Raw genomic sequence first — 10,013 nt, 5'->3', positions numbered from 1 at the left:
AATCTAAAAATATTTCATTTTAAATCAGATCAGTATTAAACTGTGTTGTTCTATGGTGGCACATTGCTTCATGGAAGTTGTAGTTCAGGTTTCTGAGGGCCCCATTTTCCCCTGTGGATGAGACTCCCTGGCCAGTTTACATCTCCTGTGATGCACTTGCAGCCATATGATTTCCATGGTGCACCATATTCCTGGGGAGAGGATTGTATTGCATCATGGGAAATGTAGTCCACCCAGGGAGTCTAGTTTATAGGGCAGAATGGGGAGGCATCAGACACCCCAAACTAATAGCTCCCATAAGGCAGTGTGCCACTACAGTGAAATGCAGTTCAATGTTAAACTGACTCTACCGAACATTTTAGGTCAGTTCAACAAACCAAAATATTTCAACTTCCATTGATATCAGTGAGCTTTGAGTCAGACCCTTGAGGTATTCTGTAGCTGAATCAGCAGTATTAAACACCTATAGCTGTCCACATCTGGCACACAGGTGTTTAATTATGATCTTGTTATCTGGCAAAATGAATTTTGTGGGGAAAGATATGGGAAATCACCTACTGTTCTTACCCACATCCCTTGGCACTTATATAATTTATCACACCAGCCTGGCTATAAATCAAAGGTTAAATACTCATAAAAATCCTGCAGTCACACACTTTCTGAGGGGAGCAAGAAGGGGAAACCCCCCCCCCCGAGATCTTGATAATAGGGAATTATCGTAATAGAGTATGAGATGAGACAAAAGCATGGAAGAGGGAGGAAGAAACAAAGGCAATTAATTTGATTACAAACAATTGATCTACAAATATTTGAAAAGTATCAACATTGAGGCTGAATTTGCCTCTTGGTGACACTGCTATAGATGCAGAATAACTAACTGACTTCAGTGGAGTTACTGGGGATTTTACATCAGTTAACTGAGAGAACTTTCTGCAAAGGAGGAATTGTTCTAGAGAGGGCCCAGAGGAAATAACTGGGTGTAAAGGGATGAAAGTTAAAGGAAAATGTAGGCTGGAGAGTATTCCTGACTGTCAGGTCTATTAGATTGTGGGCTAGTCTCCCAAGGGAAAGAAAGAAAACCCAGTCATTTGGGATATTTAAAACTATATTGGAGAAAACACTGTAAAGCACAATCCTTTGTGAGATGGGGAACGGACAGATTGACTGAATAGGTTGTTTCCACCTCTAACTTCTATGACTCTGTGGCTTAGAGAGAAAGAGAAATTTGCTGAGCTAGAACAGTCTGGCATAGAGCTGGGTGCATTTTTGGACAAAATTCTTTTTGCCAAGAATGCCAATATGGTTGGCCGAAACATTTAATGAATTTGTGTCAAATTTGCCAAATTGTTTTGGTTGGAAAAAGGCCAAAAATAAATTCAGAAAAAAAATCAAAAACTTTAGTTTTGACAGTTTTGAAACGAAACATTTTGATTGTTGCAAATGAAAAAACTTTTTTGTTTGTGTTTTGCTTCAGTTTTTTTTTAAAGTACGGGGGTGGGGGGAATAAATAACTCTTAAACCCATAATGCAGCATTTCATTTTGGGTCGAACAAAATATTTTTTGACCCCCCAATTGATTTTTTTCCTGACTTTTTCAGTTTGCTGAAAAATTTGAAAACATTTCATTGCAGGTTGACCCAATATGAATCCATTCCCCTCCCCCCTCCAATTTTTCCATTGGGCCAGTGAATTGAAAAAATCAGTTATTCATCAAGACCTAGGCAGGAGCCTGCTATATGAGAGTAAGCTGGTTGTCCAGGCATCTGCTGTAGGGTCTAATGGTAGCTGTCTAGGAGCAGATCCATCTGGCACTAGATCTGCCAGTCCAGGAGCGGTGCTAACAAATCTACTATCCCATAACCAGGCTGAGAGTCTTGTGCCAGATGCATGCTGCTCTAAAGCTCCACCTCCACCTCTCAGCTGCAGTTGGATTCTCTCCTGCTCTCTCTCTGTCTCTAGCCCTTCATGCTCTGCAGCTGGGGATGCGGGCAAGGAGATTGTGTGGTCTGGAGTTTCCTGGGCACAGGTGGCACTAGCAACTGCAAGTTCCTTTAGTTCTGGTTGGTAAACAGGCAAGATTTTATTTAAATATTCTGCAGGCAAGGTCTTGGGGTCTGAATGTTGATCCAGGATGGGAGATGGTCTCTCATCTGACTCAGGACTGCTAGCCTTAGGGATCCCCCTTCACAGCCATGAGCAGGAGACTCCGAGACAGTGCCTATCTGTGGCATTTTAATGTCAAAGCCATGTGGGGTTGTGCTCCTCTGCCAGGCAGACTTTGTGGGCCCTGTGCTAGGCACAATGGGGTGGGAAGAGACAGCTCTCTTTCTAATCAGAAGCCTATCTCTCTTCCTGGCTCTGTGAGCTCAGCTGGCAACAGACATTGCTCCATGGGAATGACTTGCCCAGCTGCTGATGTGCTTTTGTAGGGTTAGTGGGGAAGAAAACAGAACCTAGAGGGCAGCTTTGAAGAGCTCCCATCTTTTCCCAGTTCCGTGAATTCTCTCTCTTGGCCCCCTCTTAATCGCCCTTCCCCGAGCACTCTCTTGGGATGTTGTATGTGTGCACCTGGATCTCTGGATGTGTGCATGCACACATTTGTATGTGTCTGGGTGTTCCTTGTGGTGTGTGTGTAGGTCACATGTCTCTGGGGTGTGTCTTGGACTGTGAGTACATGGATCTGTGTTTGTGCCTCAGGGTGTGTGTGTGTATGGGTGCAAGGATGAAGAGTGCGTGTGTGTCCTTGTACATCTGTTTCCTTCTGGCGTGGCTGTGTCAGGATGCCTGCCTGCCCTGAAAACTAAACTAGCTACCTAACTAGTGATCCTGCAACCACTAATGGATTGTAATAAATAGGAACCATTCGTCAAAGGACCGGGAGCCAGAACGAACCTCCCCCTGAGTGGAGGAGAGAGACTAACTGCTCTGTGCACTGGAGGCCTCAGAAGGGACCTCCTTGTGCCTTGGCCAACCGTGGCTGGGGATTTTATTTTACAAAGTAAGGTAATCTTTGCTGTGAACCAGATGCCTTTGACCTGAGCCTTCCAGGGGAGAATAAATGACCAAAACCTACTGTATTACAGAGTGAAGCAGGACTGTCAGGAATGCAGCAGATACATCAAAGCCAAGTGATACAGGCACACAGAAGAAAATTTACAGACAAACACATTGTATTACATGTCGTTTTACCTTGAAATTCAGAGCTCCTTCATCCTTCATAACTGCTGCCTTGATTTGCTCAACTGATTGCCATTTAATGGTAAGTAATAGGATCTAGGAAATGTCACTTCCCTGAGCAGCCTGCCAATGTCTCTTCGTCTTACCAGGCAGATGTATCTATACCCACTATACCCAGCAGATATATATAGATACTCACCTACCAGTGAGTTCAACTACTGTGACTCTCTAATTAGTGAAGAAATGCCTGGGAATGACAACATTTGGATCTAGATTTCAATCATCCCAGAGTTGGGGTGGAGGGGTAGGGCCTATTCTGGGCTTTTGGTCCATGACAGAGTTGGAAGCCAATTGTGAAATTATATTAAGGTCCTAGTGGACTCTCCCCTGAGAATAATCCTTGGTTAAATTCATGTCTTATAGTGCAATCTGGTGCTTTCAAAAAGCCAGCAATCTGCTCTTCAGAAGACTCTTCGAGTCAAGGATAGTAGCCATCTTCTGTCAGTATGAATAAGAGATCATCCAGATCTGAACTGTCCCAGACTATTTAGCCCATTATATAATACTACTTAACTCTTTTATAGTGCTTTTCATTAGTAGATCTTAAAGCACTTTACAAAGGAGGCTAGTATCATCCCCATTTACAAATGGGGAATCTGAGGCACAGAGCAAGATGAAGTGACTTGCTCAAGGTCACCCAGTAGGCAAATGGCAGAGGAGACAACAGAAGCTCGTGCAATGCTCTACCTGTTAGGCCACACACAGAGGCTCCACTGGCTAATGTCACATCCAGATTTGTCTCCAGCCAAGTTCAGAGGTGTTTGGTGCTGGGGTTTTGGCTTGGTCTAACTCTGAACTGAGAGAACATGAGGGACTGCACCAATGGCAGGAGAATACTTCCCAGCCCTTCCGCCTAGGCAAACACTGTCTTCAGTGGTCATGTGCTGAGAGAGAATGATTCCACTACTAGATGCTTCTGCAGTATAGGTCCAGAGATGACTAGCAGGTCCAGCTCAGGTCAGACTCAGAGGAGTCCTGGAGATACGAAGACAGTAGAGGCCAATTTGGGCTGGGGAATAGATGTCCCGATACTGGGCCAAAACCAGCCCTAGTGTTTGCTCTTCCATAGGCCTGTGCACAGCCCTGCTGCCCCAGCTATGTAGTCACTGTTCAGTGAGTCAGGCTGATCACTTCCACAGGGCCCTGCACTGCCGGGCAAAGAATGACAGATCCCAAGAACTTCACTGCGGCCAAAGCAATCCCAGCCCATCCCCTTTATTAGCGGAGAACCTGTAAAGCAGTGTCCCTTGGGGGACAGAGCCTCCCAGAACAGAGATCCAGTGACAATCTGAACCCCCAAGTATGGTGCATTAAGCTGACTGAGTTTAAACCTACTGCCTGCTGCTCATTTAGCACCACCTGATTTCTAAGCATGGTCCAACATCCCCTGCACAATGAAACAATTTAAGGAGTCTTCGCAATCCTCGTGGGGGCTGCCTACAGCCTCCTTTGTCTTATCTGCCTTATCAGTATCAGTGTGACAGACAGAGCTCCTCTTTAAGCTAAAGAGACTCTTTTTCATTCCTTAATGCAGCTCTTCCCCACCCGCTCTCCTCCCCAGCCTCTCTGATGGTTGGCGTTTTGTATTCATGAAGCCCCTCCAGTGAGCTGGATGTCTTCCTTTACATTACAGAGAGGAGGCTGTCCCTGCCAGAGCTTGCTCCTGAAATATTTATCAGGCTTCCACAGGCAGGAGGAATGAATGGATGACTGACAGGCTGCTTGGCCTTAATCTTGCTAAGTGGGTCCAAACGAGGGTTGTCAAACCAGACCGCGGAACAGCTTCTGCTAAGTGTGTGTTCTCATTCCCTATATGCACAGGGACTTGCACGGTTCCTGGTTGCAAATGAGGCCAGCCAGAATGCTTCAGGATTTCCTACTCCATTCCGTGGCAGTCTTGGGAGACCCAAGTATATTTAGCCTGGGCTTTCCCTGCTGGATCTAGGCTCCTTGTCCAGCCCAAGAAAAGCTACAAGAAAACAGAAACTTCAGCCTCTTGAACACTGAGTTGTAATTTGTCTGGCCTTTTCACCCTACCCTTCACCACTCCATTTAATAGCAATTGCTTCAGCCAGAGCTGGTAAGCTAGAGGGTTGTCGATTTCCTTTAACCCTTTGGCACACACACCCGTGCTTCTAATGACACCACTGGGTGTCGGCAGTGACTGAATCCAGGACCGCTGGATCTAAAAGCACGAGCCTCAGCTAAAGGACCAAGGCTGGGTCCACAATGGGACTTAAGTGGTGCACTGCTGAGTATCATGGCGCTGAACATTTAGGCACTTACAGGAACACCCCAATCCATGAAGCCTGCATTAGGTGTCAGGACTCCCTATACAGTGAATGGGGAGAGAAAAGCAGCTCCCCACCTTGCAGGCTGGCTTTTGTGAATCACTTTTTGAGGTGCCTAGCTAGCCAATTCTGACACAAGGGGTGTGCACTAAGCCATCGGCGCTAGGCACCTCAGTCTGGTATAGGGAGGCACCAAGCTCTGCTTAGAGATCCAAGAATGGAAACCTGCTGCCTGCAGGCAGGTGGCTTCAGTCCCTAAGCTACTTTCTGAGAGAATGAGTTAGGTGCCTGCCTTGTTCCACACAAACCAGCCAGAGGAAGCAGTGTCCATCTTACAGCTTGTAGCCTAGTGGTTAGAGCACACACCATGAATGTGGGAGACCCAGGCTCAATTCCACCCTCCCTCCAGGGAGAGAGAGGCAGCGAACAGGCGGCTTTCCCATCTCTTAGGAGAGAGCTCTAAACCCTGACCTGGGGCTTATTCTGATGTGGGGCTCCCTCAACCTCTCCCGCAATGGATACATAATGAAAGACATTGTACACATCCGACAAGACTTATTTACAGAGCACCTTTCATCCTAGAATGATTTACATGTTACATGTCCAGGCATCGCCCACAATTGGAGCCAGCCAGTGTAACTCAGAAAGAAGAGTGCAACCTACCGAGTCATCACCACCACAACCTGCAGGTGACTTTTCCTTATAGACCTTCCTTCCAAATTATACTAGATCCGTAGCTGATTCACTTATGAAATCTGACGAAGGCACAGCTTGAGGGGTGCTGGCTGCAGGCCGAGCTACAGAAAGACTTGGCTCTGGTCTTGGCTGCTACTTCATTCTGTCCGATTCTTTTTCAACAGGAGACTAAGCAATTTAACTTGACTTAATGATGCCATGCAGGTCTGATATCGGTGGCAAATCGTAAAGGGTTTCATGATATGGTAGTGATTGTTTCTGCATGGTCTACTGGGCAGACTGAAGACCTGTGCCCTCCCCAATATATTGTACATGATGTATTTAGTGATTACTACATTCTGATTAAAGAACAAGGATATATTCATGCTTGTAAGAGGTAGAAATGCTGCTCGGCTGACTGAGCTGGTGGGGGTTTTTATACTGAGCTAGGATTCAGGCCAGCATCTCGTGAGCTTTCACTGAGTGATTATAGTAGGTGTAAAAACCTCTCTTTTTCTAAGTCAGCCGGTGATGTCTGGACCTGAGGCAGGACTCCTCATGAATTAGCCCTCTGACCTTGAAGCAAGACTGTGCAGATGTGCCAGTGTTTACAACAGAAGGCCAGGAGCAAGAATCCCAGCACTGGAGGCTTGGTGGGTATCTATATAATTGCACAGCAGAAGTTACGCTTTTTTTTTTTTTTTTTTTTTTGCATACTGGCCCTTCAAATAGGAGGAGGATTCCTGCCCAGCTGTCGTGGGGCTCTCCATTCTGGAGAACAGTTTTGGATGCTGTGACCAAATCAGACTCACGGTGCTTTGCCTCATGCAGATTCTACATTTGTTCTTTCTTGGTGTGTTGCTTTCCTTCATGTACAATCAAAGCCCTTCAATCTGAAAGCCCAGGCCCACACTTTGTGTGTAGAGAAACATAACATTGGACATCTATGAGGGTGACTAACGTTGCAGCATTCAGAACTGCAGTATGCAGAACTCAGTGGGTAAGTGGTCTCAGAACAGTTAAAATTCTGTATATTAGGCATAGGGGAGTGAGAGTTGATTAAACTGCCTGCCTCATAACAGCAAAGAACTTGGTGTTCATGCAGCCCTGGGAAAAGCAGAGAGAGCAACTCAGCAGTAACAAGCAGAGTGATTTGAAGTCTTTAAGCTGGAGAGAGAGTGTGTGTGTGTGTGTGTGTGTGTGTGTGTGTTTTGGTTGGCTGGAGAATTTGATACATTTTGGTTTTTTTCCTCCAGCAGTGACAGTCCGAGGCACTGCTATTTTGCATGATGTCAAAAAGGTATAATGTAAGCTGTGCACATGGGAAAAACAGTGCAAGCTAAATGTAAGCAGGAGCACTGTTTTGCTCCCCTACTGATTAATGCCCTGGAGAAAGACGTGTGTGGCAGCTGCACATACTCTAAGCATTGCCAAGGTGGGGCAAGTGGGCACCCAGAAAGGGGTACTGGCTCAAGGAAAGAGATGTTGGCTTCCTCTTCCCCTAACTTACAGTCCTCCCCAAACTCTCCAGCGACTCCATGGAACAAGACACAACCTGAGGGCTGGAGGGCTTGTCTGCCCCCAGTTACTGGAAGGATGCTGGTGGATGCCCTCCTTCCAGTGGCTGATGCAATAGATGCAGAGCAAGGCAGGAAGCAATGATGCATGTAATGTGGCTCACATGGTGTTACTAATGGTGGGCGCCTGTGGAATGGATAGAAGCACACAGAGTGAGCTGCAGCCCTGTGTACCATTATATGTATGGTGAGGCACTGATCCTGGAAGGAGGCAGTGTGGATTAGTGGCCAGTGCAGCAGACTGGGCTTCAGGAGGCCTGGGTTCTAGTCTTGGTTCTGGCCTGCTGGGTGAGCTGAGGCAAGCTACTTCTCTGTGCCTCAGTTTCTCCATCTATAAAATCGGGAGAGTGATGTACCAACCTCCCTTGTAAAGCGCTTTGAGACCACCTGATGAAAAGTGCAATTGAAGAGCCAGGTATTACATTTATTATTATAATTGAAACCCAGAGTTCATCATGCCAAGCCACAGCACCAGAGTCACCCGGCAAGCTGGTATCTGGCTCTATCTCCTGCTGATTAACATAGGCACCCCACAGAGCAATTGGTCATTGGCTAGTCTTAATCTCAGCTCTGCACCTCACCTTGGGAGCATCCATGGGCTTGTTTCACTTCATTCAGGCCCATTCATCACAACGGACCACCAATGAGCTATTGCCGGCTCCCTACTGTGGTGGTTTGACAGGAAATCTGCCATGGTGTTTGGCCCTGTGCCATCTGAGCCGCCGCTGGCTGTAATGCTTTTAAAGGGGATGTGGGTGGGCACACTGTGTTCATCTTTGTATCTGCTTTTTCCCCTTGCTGGCCTGTTCTACTCCCTTGGCATGGCTGTCCCTGTCTAGTGGTGTAGGGAGCTTGCCGGGGAAGGATCTCTTTCTTTATGGGCATCAGACATCAGATCCAAACATCCCCACCAAGATCAATATTATCGCATTGATTAATGGTAAAAATTAAACCCTGTCGCTGTAAGCTCTGCCCTGCCTTCCATTTTGATTATTTGATAGTGCCCACAGATGTGACTATTAATTTTTAGGCCTGATTCTGCACCATTGAATATGATAGGTGTTTTTTTATTGCCTGCAGTGGGAGCAGGGCCCTGTACTTATGCATGCTAGTCATAGAATATCTATGGCTAAATTGCTTCTGAAATTGGGCAGGTTTTTTTTCTCCTATGTTTTGGGAAGACTTGTTGCAAAAATTTTTCTTTTTACATCAAAGTTTTATGTGGCAATTAGCCAGCAAATTAACTTCCAATTGCTTTGTCCTTTGCTAAGCTAGGTTATTTTGACTTCACTTTTTTTGTTTGTTTTTCAAAACCGATTAAAAAAATAAACTCCCTTCTGTGCCTGCAAATGGACTTTTGGTGATAAAGTATGTTTCCAGGTTATCTTGGAGGAAAGTGCAATCTACTGTATTCTTCCTTCCAGTTTTTCTCCATTTCGTTGATTTTGTTAGCTCTTATCTTCCATTCTTTATTTCACAGTTGCCTGAGCATTAAAGGACATTTATTCTTCTCCTCAGGCATGTGGAGCCAGCACCTGAAACCTCTGCACATTAAAATATTGGCTTCCAGCAGACTGGGACAGAAATGCTCAGTGAGCGCCACGTGAAATGGCCAGCTGAGGTTCAGATCACACCACACTGTCCAACCCAGACTGCAGCCGGCTGCGGCTGAAGACTACTTCCCGCACTGTGGATCAGTTATACACCTATAAGGGCTGATCATGAAGGCCTTACTCAGACAACCTAGTCCTTAGTCATGGGAGTTATCCCACTGACTAAGGGTTGCCAAATTGGGCTAGAGGTTGATCCGACATCCCCTGTAGTCACTGAGAGTCTTTCCATTGACATCAATGCCAAATGAAGGTGACCCTTAGTGTGTTTGTGGGTGAGTATTTGTGATCATTGTCAAGGCTGTTAGAACTACTGTTGCCCAAATGACTTGTAGGAAGCTTGCTTTTCTGCCAGGGGAAGGGTGGGGTAGGAAAAGGTGCGTTCAGTGTATTTAAGGACAGCAAGGAATAAAGCTGTGTCTAGTTACTGGGGGTCTGGGGAGTTTAGATTTTCAGAGAAGCCAAGCACCTCCAAACTCCAGTTGATTTCAGATGAAGCTGCAGGTGCTCAGCACCTCTGAGAACCAGACTGCATATTTAGGTGCTTAAATATGAATCCAGGTGCTTAACATGAAAGACTCCCACATGTGAAGATGTTGGCCAGTGTGTCTGGTGGCAAGGGG

At 46.1% G+C, this 10,013-nt stretch overlaps 1 long non-coding RNA gene across 1 annotated transcript; it reads left to right on the top strand.

Moving 5' to 3' along the window:
- The first annotated feature begins 6,728 nt into the window (after positions 1 to 6,728).
- LOC137142952 (uncharacterized) lies at positions 6,729 to 9,472 on the top strand. The gene is made up of 2 exons (XR_010917060.1): positions 6,729 to 6,856; positions 9,299 to 9,472. It is a non-coding gene; the product is annotated as an uncharacterized lncRNA (long non-coding RNA).
- The last annotated feature ends 541 nt before the right edge of the window (positions 9,473 to 10,013 follow it).

Source organism: Emydura macquarii, unplaced genomic scaffold (genome assembly GCF_026122565.2).
Source record: "Emydura macquarii macquarii isolate MOO-44397 ecotype Brisbane River unplaced genomic scaffold, CSIRO-AGI_Emac_v2 contig_3287, whole genome shotgun sequence".
Taxonomy (NCBI): Eukaryota; Metazoa; Chordata; order Testudines; family Chelidae; genus Emydura; species Emydura macquarii.
Note: the sequence above shows the minus strand (reverse complement) of the source record. Positions and strands in the feature narration are given on the sequence as shown.